Genomic DNA, 13,919 nt, shown 5'->3' on the forward strand with positions numbered 1-13,919 from the left:
CTTCTGTGTAGTAAAGACCGAAAGATGCAATTTCTTGACAAATAATAAATCTTTCATCTTGCCCTTCCACAAATGATAATTTGTACCATTCAAAGCAACCATCTTTGCATTTGCCTCCATCATTCAAGCAAGTAAATATAGCCCAACCAAGAGCTCTGATACCACTCTGATGGGGAAAACAACAATAAACAATATACCAGAGAATGCAGCGGATATAATTTCCCCTAACTTGCAAGAATCTATGAGGAGCAATAATCAAAGAGCAGCAATAATAAATCAACAAAAGCACAAATAAAGGCACCAAGATTTTTAACGTGGAAAACCCCTCAAATCAAGGGTAAAAACCACGAGTCGTCCAGACCAAAGAAATAGCTTCACTATGATCAACAAGAGTACAAAAGAGTCTTAATCAATAGCACAAATTAGTGCCAACACCCAACCAAATAACAAAGCAACAAAGCTTTCAAATAGAGAAGAACAAGAGAGGAAAACCTCTACAAATCACTGCTGCAGTGCGAAATTAATATCTCCCAACTCAGACTTCGTATCAAAGATCCGACCGGTCAGAATGAAGAGCAATGAGTTCCGAACCTGCTGTAAAAATTTCAGCCCGATCCAACGGTGAACGAATCCGCAGCGCCGAATTTACTGCGACAGCTCTATGAAAAACGTGAACAGAATTTTCCCTCCACCTCTCCCTCTATGTGTTAGGGCTTTCAGTGTATTCTGACTCTATTGTTTTGCCTCTCTCTTTATTTTATAGCCTCCTCTCCACTAGGTTTAAGTGAGACATGGGCTTCTCAAATTTTTGGGCCTTTTCTCCACATAGGAAGGGAGCCCAGTACCCAACAAATATAAGTAAACTTAATAAAGAAATGTTTTTTAAAATTGTATAACCTTTTCGTCCGCCATCCGACGCTGTTAATTTTATTTCTATGCGTCAGCCATCCGACGCAAATGATTTTACCTCTTATTCGTCGGCTAAACTGACGCCACACTAAAATTACAAATAAAAGTATTTTATTAAAGTTGGTTGGTATGTTTTTAAATTATTTTTTCTATTATAGTCGGATTTGTGTAGGTCAAATCAACGCCTTTTGCGTTCTACACTAATTCGACCATTTTTTGGAAACTAATACTCAACATTCTTGTAGTCATCACTTATTTGCCAATATATACTTTTATCAAACCACCCTCACTACAACAAATTTCCAAATTTGCGAGGGAAAAATCCCTAGCTAATCCCTCGCTGATCCCTAGCAAAATGATTTAGCGAAGGATTAGCGAGAAAATAGCGAGGGTAATGAACCGAAGCTAAATTATAGGTAGCTAATTAGCTAGAGAACTACCCCATAGCTAATCCCTAGCTAATCTCTAGCTAATCCCTAGCAAAATATTTGTAGCAAATCCCTAACTAATCCCTAGCAAAATGTTTGTAGCAAATTCCTAACTAACCCCTAGCAAAATGTTTGTAGCAAATCCCTAACTAATCCCTAGCAAAATGTTTGTAGCAAATCCCTAGCTAATCCCTAGCAAACTAATTGTAGCAAATCCTTAGCTAATCCCTAGCAAACTAGTTGTAGCAAGTCCCTAGCTAATCCCTAGCAAACTAGTTGTAGCAAATCCCTAGCTAATCCCTAGCAAACTTGTGGTAGCAAATCCCTAGCTAATCTCTAGCTAAATGTTTGTAACAAATCCCTAGTTAATCCCTAGCAAACTAATCCCTAGCTAAACCCTCGCTAATCCCTAGCAGAGGGGTTGTAGCAAATTTCTCGTAGCAAATTAATACCTAGCTAAACCCTTGCTAATCCCTCGCCAATTGTAATACTTTATCTAATTACAAAATCGTAACAAATTGCATTAGGCCAAATTGTTTCATGTTCTTATTATTTTTGTACCTTATAAAATAGATTTAATTATCAATATTACTTAAAAATATAATAAATCTTGCCAATCAATTTATATAAAACATTTCAAATTTTATCACATTCAAAATTGTTTTAAATAACAGGAAGGAGAAATTGATCTTCAAATAATCCCCCTTGCATTGTAGCTGACTTGTCTGGTCAGGGGCATCTCAGTAATCCCTATGTTTGTTGATTGATGTTAATGATAGCATCTTTAAAACAAAAATAACCGATGTTCAAGCAGCCAAAACTAGATCATAACAATGTTGGGAAACTCCAGATAAATTGATTTGCTACTTATTTCCTCCGGAGCTTTAATTTGTATCAAAAGTTAACATAATAATTATTAATATGAACAGCAGTCGTTGGGGTGTTGTTGTTCATATTGTTGATGCAGTCTCCTGTGCTTTGGTTCAGTGGGCTCCCACTCCCGACCCCACCTGAAGACTCACTAAGAGTGCCCCTTGACGGTGAGCTGCTTTGGCCGCCGCCGGTGCAGATACATTCCTCATCCGCTTTGCAGACTTGGATTGCTTTCCATCGGAAACAAAACTAGCCAAAACAATCTGCATGAATATACACCACATATACACCAAATTTAGAGGCCAAACAAATTCACAAACACATAACATGCACTTAAAGAAAACGCACTTGAACAGGGGAAGCAGCCACCAAAAGACCTGCGACTCCACCCCTAAGACGCGGCCAAGTATTTCCGGCATTGACGAAACAATGTTTTAGAATCAAATTTCTTACACTAAAAGTCTATGCAATAGATAGCGATCACGGGATACGAAAACAAATACAATTAATAAGAATGTCTAAACTGGAAGTTCGATAAAATAACAGAACACACTAAATTTGTTAAAAGAATCTCCGCATTTAGAGCAACAAAATAATTGATAAATATATAACTTTGGCTTGAAGACGAACCTCGTAAGTCAGAGTTCCACCAGACGATGCAGGTTGTCGAAGTGTCACATTAGATATGGACCCATTTGCACTTAAGATGCAAACATTTCTTCAACCACTCTGGGAAATTGACATGATTCTTGCTGATAAATCCTGAATATATCAAAATATACATTAAAAAAACATAATATTAGGTTCCAGCAGAACACAACCAGAAAAGTCATAACATGGTTACATTTATTCATCAGATCAAGGTTTTCAATCAAATTCGAGAATTTATCGTTAAATTTGTGGAATGTTGTGAATCAACTGGTACACTCGTAAGAGTTTACCCAATATAAAAGAGAATATATTTTTTTTTCTTAATGACATATACACATAACATGATACTGTTAACACAAGAATAATTCAATATTTCCACGTCAAAATAAAAATAAAAGGAGCAAATCACAATAATAAAATGTGATAGTACACCAGTGCTAAATAATTCTTGTATAACAACGATTTATTACAATAATAATTCTTGTATTTCAAAACACTACAACTCAAAGCGAGAAATCCTCCAATTACACACTCATAAAAACTGCAACATGACAATATCCAATAGACTATCACTAATTCCTATGGCCTAATCACCTTCAAAAAATCACAATTCCTTTTGGTTTTCTTTCCAAACTTAAACAATAGCAAGGACATTGTTCTTACAACGACAATAATTTTGAGTTGTTGAACGTAGATAGGGTTCATTAGTCATCTCAATACACAACCGTGGAATGCACAAAAAAATATATAGGCGAAAGCCGGTGAATCAAAGAACTAGGTTGAAGCAATGCGAAGTAAATTAAAGATCAGCGTAGATGATCAAACTCCACAAAACCAGTACAGATAACAGAACCGTCTAATGGAGTTAAAGCCTTTAATTTAATCAGATTTGTTTCACACGTCGCAAATCAACAATAAACTAACATTTGAAATGAAAATGAAAAAGAAATACCTAGAGTTGAGTGTGTTGCGGTGGAGAAAGAGAAAGAGAAATCTGACGGAGAGGAGTAGAGGTAAATCTGACGGCGGAGGACGGAAGAGATTAGCGACGGTGCCGGTGAACGGCCACCGGGAACCGTTACGTTGTTGGCGAGAGGTGTCGGAAAAAATAAATAGTGCTAAGAGAAAAAAAATAGAAAAGAAAGAAAGAAAAAGATTAGGATTTGGGATTTAGAAGAGAATGAGCGTTTTTAAATGGTTTTTCGGCTCTCGGAGTATTATTAATAATCTAAATAGTCTTATTTCAATATCAGATTAATTATTTTGTTTCTTAAGTTTTCAATTAAGTTTGACTTGTTTTTAGAAACATAGTAATGTAGTCTTTTTAATTTCAAATTGACGAAAACGACATTAAAACTAATACTTTATAATTAAATTTAAAGTTATATTTTTTTATATTATGCTTGAATTCTTTTATGTTATTGCTGGATTTTTTTCTGTTATGGTCAACAATCTAATTTAAATTTTTAATTTTTGTTATTATTTGATTTCTAAATTCTAAAAATATTTATGAAAAAAACCTTGATAGTTATTCGAATCATAAACAATATCATTAAACATTGATACTTATATTCATTATTATTTTTAATTAGAAATTCTATTTATTAGCTTTGAATTAACAACAATATCATTAATCATAAGTAATTAGCTACAACTTAGTTACCATATTATGTTGTATCTAATCCCTAATTAATTAGCTACAACTTAGTTATGTTTAATCATAATTGGATTAGCAACAATATCATTAATCATAATTAATTATGTTTAATCCTTAACTAATTAGCTACAACTTAACTACCATATTATGTTGTTTATAATCCCTAACTAATTAGCTACAACTTAGCTACCATACCATGTTGTGTATAATCCTTAACTAATTAGCTACAACTTTGCTACAATATTTATGTTATGTTTAATCCCTAACTAATTAGCTACAATTTAGCTACTATATTATGTTGTGTCTAATCCCTAACTAATTAGTTACAACTTAGCTACCATATTTGTGTTGTGTTTAATCCCTAACTAATTAGCTACAACTTAGCTACCATATTATGTTGTGTCTAGTCCCTCGCTAATTAGCTACAACTTAGCTACAATTTTAGTTTGTCGCTAATCCTTCGCTAATTAGCGACAAATTAGCGACCAAAATTTTTCCTCGCTAATTTCCCTCGCAAATTAGCAAATTTCTTGTAGTGCCTTCATAATTCCCCGGTTACTCTCCGATCATATTGTAAAATTTAATATGATTTGTCATGGATAGTTTCAATTCAATGGTCGATAATTTATATTCACTAGTGCAGATTTAACATTTTACTTCGCCTTATAGGCCTCGGTTATAGAGGAACCGAAGCCTATAAGGAGGCGGTGGCATTTTTGCAATTTCGTCCAACTATATTGCCTCGGGTCCACTAAAAACTGGTGCAGTAAGGGGTTTTAGGCCTCGGTTACAAAAGAACCGAAGCCTATAAGGCAACCTAGTAACCCTAATTTCAAAAATGCCACCAGCGTCAGTATTATTGGTCTCGGGTTTTTATTAAACGAGGCAATAAAGTGCTTTATGCCTCGGTTATTAATTGAACCGAGGCCATAAAGCCTCTTATAATTCCCAATTCGCAAACTCTCACTGTTCATTGTCTCCCACAACTCTCTTCCCTCTGCGCGAACCCTCCAATTTCTGGTCTCCAGCGAGCTTCATCCAGCGGCTGTGCCAGCGGCTAGGGTTTTTCATCGGAGCCGCCTTGCCTCAGCCCCTGGAACCTCCTCCATCACGACCGTTGCGCTGCCTCTGAACGGCTTGCTCCTCCGTCTCTTTCTCTCGCGCATAACTCAGCACCTAAGCCCTAAGCTGCCATCTCTAGCATCCCACAGTTGTCGGCGTCGACGAGCCTCCACCTCGAGCGTCTTTAAGCCCACCGTGGTCCGCTGCGATTGCCGCTCTCGCTCAACTCCCGCATCTTATCGCTACTCTGCCACTTCGGAACCCTTGTCTTCCGCTGCAATTTCCGACGAAGGTTTCACTCTCCGTTCTCGTAAGTCAAGTTGGAGCTACGACAAACTGGTTTCATCCTAACTCAACTCCATTGGTGTTGTTCTGGTGTTTTATTCATTCTATTTGTTGCTCGCTACATTTTGGGGACTCTGATGGGGTTTTGAAAGGGGAAGCATGTATGTTATTTTGTGTTTACCGAATGTGGCTGAGCCGAGAGTGGTGGATCCTTGAACCTCGTTTCTGTTGCCAGTGACGACAATTTTGTCTATGCCATCTGCTACGAACATCACGTTATGCAGATTCTGTCCAATGTTCACCTTCTCGTTATAGATCCTTGATTTTACATATATGATTGCTCTTGCAGGATGATTGTTTCCCATTGCGGCAAGTGCATTCACTGCTGCTTGGATTGTTCTGTGTGTCCTTGCACCATCTTGTGCTACTGTGAAATGTGGTTGTTTCTGGATTGGTTGCAATGTTTCGAGTATATGGCTTCGGTTCGACCACAACCGGAGCCGAAAAGAGGGTATTTTTGCTTCGGTTGACACCCGGGACCAAAAGTTACCCCTTTTTGCCTTACCCCAATATGTCTCGGTTCTGGAACTGGGGCAGAATATTAAAAATAACCGAGGCCACTTACTGCACTTGTGATTGTTTTAAAATAAATTCTAATATATTTGTATATAATCATAATTAATTATATAATTTATAATTAGTTAAATGTATTCCAAATATTTCTATAATAATATATTTTTGTTTAGATAAAAACACGTCTATGTTATATAATATGCGGTTAAATAAACCACACATCTAGAACGTAGGAAAAACAAATACTAAAACACAGTAACAAAAGACCTTGCACTAAAACTAGGAAAAATTAATTCATCTAAACAAATTAACATGGTTAGAAAAAATACTAGTAGTCTTTAATATGGTAAAAACTGATTGAAAGATGCTATTATGGTGTAAATAGCTTGACATGATTTAATACATTAATAATTAATTAATATTGATAATAAACAAAGATTGTTGGTTATTAGACTCTTTCTCAATTAAATTAAACGTTACTTCTATAATTTATCGTCGCAGAATTTATTAATATTAAATCATTTGTTTCTTTCAATTGAACGATGATTCTTCAACTGTTGTTTTGAAAATATATAGAAAAGTATGGAAAATATGTCTCCAACTAATCTGTTTTATAATTAGGTTTATATTTTAAGCTAAATAGATTACATCTCATTACACAGATAAAAAAAAATGAACATTGTGAGCAAAATCATATTTTGACTATCGTAAACATTGAACTTTGAAACATCATTTATCTAAGACATTGGGAAAAGAAAAGGAAAACTTTTTGACTCATAAAAGTTACTGAATTTATGCTTCGTGGATGATGCAACTTGTATTCAAACATGCATTTACTTTACTCAGCAAAAGTTCCATTTGAACATGCAACTAGTTTTAAATGTGAAACAGATTAACATGAACAACGCATTAATCCATTCAAATATAGATTAACATGCAAGTGGTTTAAAATGTTAAATAGATTAACATGAACACATTAATGTAGCATTGAGATGGTGAAGTAAGTTACAAAACACAAGACTATGGTAAATTGCGATATTACTGCTTTAAGAGAAAATTTCTGAAAATAAAAAGCCAAGAATTAAAGCATCTGTCAGAAGGAATTGAATTACACTGCCCAAACTTTTCGTCAATTTTTTTTCTCGATTAAGTTTTAGCAATGCATGTATTTGATCTGACACAGCAGAAGGAATCAAACCGATGATGATGATGCTCTGACATAGTTTTATGAATCCCAATTAACGTTTTTGCTGCCACCAACCCTCGCCATGCATCACGGCTAAACGGAGGACCACCTTAAAAAATGTCTCATTATGAATTTGTCGTTTTTTTTTTCATATTTTATCTCAATTAAACGAGAGAAAGACTATGAATGTGTAACTTTTTATGATAGCTTGCTGAAGAAATTTCAGAAATCAGAGGAACATGATGAACATATCTTGAAACTGAACAAAAAATACAATAGAAATTAAACGAAAAATAAATGTATATGAAATTCACAGGATCACTCTATATTCAAGGAATCGTTTAGTTCTTTTTCCATGAGCTCCCAAATCATATTGGTTGGTGCGTCGTTATTATACTCTCGAATAAACGCCATGATTTCAAACTGCACATCAGCTTCGTATTTTTTTGCATAAGCAATCACACTTCGTACATCATTGTCATCTTCAATTCTCATGGAACGATAACAAATCTTGAACTCATTCATTGTCACTGGATAACGGTAACACAAATCAACCGTGTACGATTTGCCGTCGGAAACTGTGAATAAATTTAAAATTGTTCGTTTAAGAAACGACAGCGTCATGTAGTTATTTAGTCGAACATAGCTACTAATTTCACTCACATATATTGAACACATGTTTTGGTCTTTCATGATGTGACCGTTGTAGTGAACCAATGCCATTATAGATGAAAAATTCATTATCTGAAACATTTGCAAAAATTAATTTTCAGTGAGGAAGTAAATGATTCAATTTGCAAGACAAGAGAAGCATAGACTAAAGCAGTGAGAAGTAAATTCACAGAACTAAGATGGAATTAATAACAAACCTCTAGGATTGAACTTGAACAAAATGTGTGTCTGCAAGATCTGTTTTCTTGAGAGGTTTCGCTATGAATAACGATCAAATTCTAAATGTTTTGATTGTTTTACGTAAAGTTTGCATGTATTTATAGTGCACCCAGGCTCCAACTTGTCTCAGAAAGAAGGCTTATCATCAGAATTTTCACATCAAATTAGAACAAACTTTGTTTGTAACGCTTAGTAGGTAGTGATATCTGTGATTGATCCTGGTCTATGATGTTCTGACACGTTTCATAAATAGCATGTCCCGTGTCCGATACGTATCGGACACCGACACCCGTACGATATTTGCATGAGATACTATGTCCAGTTTGAAAGATATTTTTTTATCTTTCATATGATTTTGACAATTAAAATAAAAAACAAATCTTATATTATCACTATATTTTAAATATTGGATATTAAATAGAAAGATTAGCTTCATTTTTGTGGTAGTTGACTATATTTTACTTATTGGATATTAAATAGATAGATTAACTTCATTTTTGTAGTAGTTGACAATGTGTTAGTTGATAGTTTCAAACCTAATATTATATACACATCATGTTCCGTGTCCTATATTTTTCCAATTTAGTCATATCTTTATGTTCGTGTTCATGTCGTATCCGTATTTGTACCCATTTTCGTATCCGGGCAACATAGATCCCGGTCCCTTTGATGCATATGAGCAGCATTTAGTGTGTTGCATAGCAGAAGCCTTGGAACGATGAATCTTACCCTTTTGCATGGCTGCCATTTGTAAACATTCAGATCAAACTCAAATATTATATTTCCATGTGTATTCAATCAGCATGAATCAGTTTCTGTCATTTCTGTACTTATTTGGACCTTGCATGTCTCTCATTCTTCTTTACTGTTCAACCGTTAAATTGATTAAGTAATAAAATTAAATAGGACATGTATTAAATATAATACGCTGTCAATTAACCTGTGTATAAATTCGGAGATACGACGAAGAAAGCAACTACATGTTTGTCTCATTAGCTCTGGGTGAATAAATTTTGTTCAGATTACCTATGCTCCATTAATATCTTTGCTAGTCAACTTCTTCAGAACAGTTTCGGTAAGTAATTGTAGAGGTGAGCAAAAGAAGAGCCTATGAATAATAATCGCAAAATAAATGTTACTACTTTCTCCTCTGTTATTTCTAAGGAAAATTTATTTTAGTTGTTATTTTAAAATTTTCAAATAACAGACAAACAATATAAAGTAATAACATGTAATCGTATAGTTATTACATTCAATTTTCCAACAAAACTCAAATGAACTAAACATAATTGAATTAATTTGTAAAGTTTTTTACTTATTCCGTATAGAAGAAAAAAATGGATATATTACTCAGCGTGGTAGATTGTTGACAAACAAGAGACAGGAAGACAGTAGGGTGCATATGAATATTTATAATGAAACAAAAGGCAGATGAATCAATACACAAGTATAAAGATACAGTGGTTAAAAATGGATATTCTCAAACTTTGTTGATTATGATAAACTTTTTTTTCTTTACAAAAGATGAATATAGTTTTATTTTGAATGGAATAACATTATGGATGTGAAAAATGTCTTACTTTGTGGAGATTTTATGTCATGTTTCTCTTATTAAAAATACATATGGATGATTTTTTCATAAAGATGACAAGAGTTGGAGAGAGCAATTCTTCATTTCTTTTTTTGCAGGTATGAAGCATGCAGGAGGAGTGTTATTAACAAGGCAGTTTTTTTCTTCACTTTTGCAGGGACGATGGATAAGAGAGCATTCAATGTACATATCTCATGAATGGGTATTCTTTTTATCTTGTAATAGGTTGATGTAGGGTATTGGGTTTAGCTCTTGGTTGCATATAATTGTGTTTTTAGAGTGCTTCTTTTAATTCATTCTCATTTGAGTTTTAGTTGAACTATCGTCCATATTATATATATAACTTAAATTGGATGACATTGTATTTTGTAAAAGGTTAAAACAACCAAACATTACAAGAAAATACTTTTTTAGTAACCAATTTTAGTGACCAAAAGTTATTAATTATTATAGGGATCAATTTTGATACCAATTCACAAAGTACAAAATTATTGGTTACTAAAATAGTTACTATTATGAACAAAAAATTATAATTGATCACTAAATTGGTCTTTAAAATTAGCTACTACGATTTTGACTACAAAAAAAATCACTAAAAATTAGCTACCAAAATGACCTAGTTTCTCCATATTATAGAAAAATATGTGAGGTTCCATGTCTTTCCTTGATGTGGGATTCTTTTTATTTTCCTTATAGTGCCATTCAACATGCCTTTGGGGATGTCACAAGAAATTTCCAAAGCTATGATCCTAAGAAAAGGAGCTTCTGCTACACCAAAAGACAAATGTGGACTAGGAATCCAGAATGATTAGTACATAGACAAAGAATTTTAAATTCCCTAGACTAATGAAAAGCATCGCAAGATTTTGTATTGTGATCAATACTTTTCACCCTACCCTACTCACCATCCAAGTATTATACACAGTGTATAATTATTTATTTTTCTTTCGCATTGTATGCGCTCCAGCTAGACCAAACATCCATAATGCTTTCATATCTATGTATACTTAGACCCACTAGATTAATTAAAGACCTATAAATTTTATGCATGTAATCGGACATAAACACTAATCCGAGTAAAAAAAGCTTGTTTTAGGAACTTTATTAGTAATCCAAGTCCATGTCTTAGCTTGAGCTAGATTAAAGATCTCCTCAACATCTTTTACCTTACTTCTAAATATGATATTATTCCTATGTATCCAAATAGACCATACTATAACAACCCACGTACATTTTCATTTGTATTATCCTTTCTACCTTTGTGAGACTAAATTTTATAGTTTAATCCAACAAAAGATATTTATCTCATATTTCGTCTGTGCTATTAAGTTAATTCTTTTGATTATTCCTTGAAATAATTTCAGATTTTGTCATTTTCTCAACTCATAACCAATATATTTTTATCGTTTGCTAATGTATTTTACTATTACATATTAAAAAGAACACTTAATACATATATCCTTAACTCTCTAAATTATATTAAATTCTGAGGGTGTGTAAAAGAAACAAAGAAAGAAGAAAAAGAAAAAGGCGCCAAAGAAAGTGTGAAGTTTCAACCTATTAGATTAAACTTATATACACAAATATGAACACCCACTATCTCAATTATGTGGTTGGAAAATTTTATTGTTAATTAATTATTATATTACAAATAGGTCCGTTTATATATGTACTCTAAACTAAAGTAAATCATCTTTATAATAATATTCAAATTAATAGTATCTTCATATGGAAAAGTAAAATAAATAAAAAACTATTACATTTTATTATTTAAATTCAATTAATATATATATATATATATATATATATATATATATATATATATATATCCTAAAAGTTGTTTTCTAATTTATTTTGTGCATTTACTTATTAGTATTATTTTATAAAAAATAATTACATTTTCCAACTACATAAATGAGATAGTGGGTCCACATATTGTGTATCTTAAAAATATTATTTTGACGTAAGAATTAAAAGTGGCCATTGATTTTGTCGAGAACAAAGTCAGACACAAAATTGGTGACGAAAAGCTTTCTTGAAGACAAGTTGTTTTCTTGGTGCACTATGAATTTTCATCTGTAGTCATATTTTCTGTCAATAAAACATATTTGCAGATACTTGTTGAAGTTCAATCCTAGAGGTTTGCTCACCCATTTGCATTTTCTTTAAAATTTTAAAGTTTTGTTTATAGAATTAAAAATATTTTTAATTTAGTTAAATGTACTTATTAATTTGTTGTACTTAAAAGAACATGTTAGTTTATAAAAAAAAAAAAAACTTTAATCCATATAAAACATTTACGTTGTCTGAGTCATTGTTATAATTGATTTAAACTGATGCTTTAATCTATTAAAGTTACTTAAAATATTAATAGTTAGGATCTATTGAGATGTGAATTAAGCAAATAATAACATTGAAAATCATCATTTCTTATTTTCGTTTAAAGCTTGTCAAAGTGATTTTATTTCTTAAGTTTTTTTAATGTATTTTTTTCTTGATTAGGGTGATCAAAATATTTTGTTTTTCTATAATAGAATTTCACAACTAGTGGTTAAAAAAATGTACTATACAAGATCTTGGTGTGTGTGGTTGCAAAAAACTTCCTAAGGTTCAAGATATTTTGTTTCTATGTGGTTTTTTTTTTTTTTTCTCTCGTATGAATATTGTAAAACTTGAAAGTAAGTGAATTTATATAATTAGAGTTATTGGAAACTGAATACAGCTCATATTGTGAAGGTGAAGATATACAAAATTATTTTTTCTTCTTTTTTTACTATTTTTATATGTTATAACAATATGATGGTGTATATTATAGTATCAATTTTAAGTAGTTTTAATAGATCAAAACTATATTTATTTAATTAAAGTGACATTAAGGTATGAAATGTCTAAAGGTTTTCTAATTTTAGAATTTGTAATCAATTAACAAATTTTTCTTGTCCAACAAGTTTATGACGATATTTTAACAAATTAAAAAAACAATTCAATTTATTTAGAATGAAACTTAACCAGACTCAAAACTTCGGAAAAGAAACCCTCTACACTTAAGTCATATCAAAACTAAAATAATCACTTTAAACACTCTAAACATTCAAATTAATTATAACTCAAACTTAATGTAATAAAAATATCAAAGTTTCCAAATCCTACTTTCAACAAACTTTTTGGTTTTCTCTTCTTTAATTTATCACTTATTAAAAAATAAAAAATTTAATATATTAATCATTTTATAATTATTAATTTATGAAAATATTAATTAATTGATGAAATTTGGTAATAAATAAATATTGTAACTTAATAGACTCTTCTAATTAAATTAAGCCTTCTCAATTAAATGGTCCACAATTATTCTTATGAAAATATATATAGTACGAGGTTAAAAGATGTCTCCTACTAATCTAATTTATAAATAGGTTTATATTTTAAACAGATGACCAACCATCTTATTATATAGATAAACAATATGGGTAGTAAAATCGTTGCAAAAATTTATAGGTGTCATCAAATTAGTACATGTATGATGTACTCATCATAGATTTCCACCTGAAACATCACTATTTAAGAAAGAGAAAAGTAATAAGTAATAATAAAAAAAAGATAAACTGTATTTAAATCATAAAGGTTAAATATGTTTTTATCCTTTAACTTTAAGTGAAAACTGAAATTAGTCCATTCTTAAAATTTTTGACTATTTTAGTCTCTTATCTTTAATTAATGGGTGAATTTAGTATTTCATGATAGTATCTGAATTGTTTACATCGTTTAACTTATTTTTGCTTCGATGTTAATTTAGAAACGCGTTTAAAACGTCTA

The 13,919-nt window shown here is 31.8% G+C and overlaps 2 long non-coding RNA genes across 2 annotated transcripts; both read right to left on the reverse strand.

Annotated features, from left to right (window-relative positions):
- Positions 1 to 2,021: 2,021 nt before the first annotated feature.
- On the reverse strand, positions 2,022 to 4,023 carry LOC114196137 (uncharacterized). The gene is made up of 4 exons (XR_014986155.1): positions 3,814 to 4,023; positions 2,841 to 2,972; positions 2,559 to 2,672; positions 2,022 to 2,473 (listed from the first exon to the last, which is right to left on the reverse strand). It is a non-coding gene; the product is annotated as an uncharacterized LOC114196137 (long non-coding RNA).
- Positions 4,024 to 8,080: 4,057 nt separating this feature from the next.
- LOC146880835 (uncharacterized) lies at positions 8,081 to 8,554 on the reverse strand. Its single transcript, XR_014986272.1, has 3 exons — positions 8,494 to 8,554; positions 8,288 to 8,368; positions 8,081 to 8,202 (listed from the first exon to the last, which is right to left on the reverse strand). It is a non-coding gene; the product is annotated as an uncharacterized LOC146880835 (long non-coding RNA).
- Between the last annotated feature and the right edge of the window lie 5,365 nt (positions 8,555 to 13,919).

This window comes from Vigna unguiculata, chromosome 11 (assembly GCF_037176805.1).
Source record: "Vigna unguiculata cultivar grain cowpea cultivar isolate G323 ecotype 2 chromosome 11, ASM3717680v1, whole genome shotgun sequence".
Taxonomy (NCBI): Eukaryota; Viridiplantae; Streptophyta; class Magnoliopsida; order Fabales; family Fabaceae; genus Vigna; species Vigna unguiculata.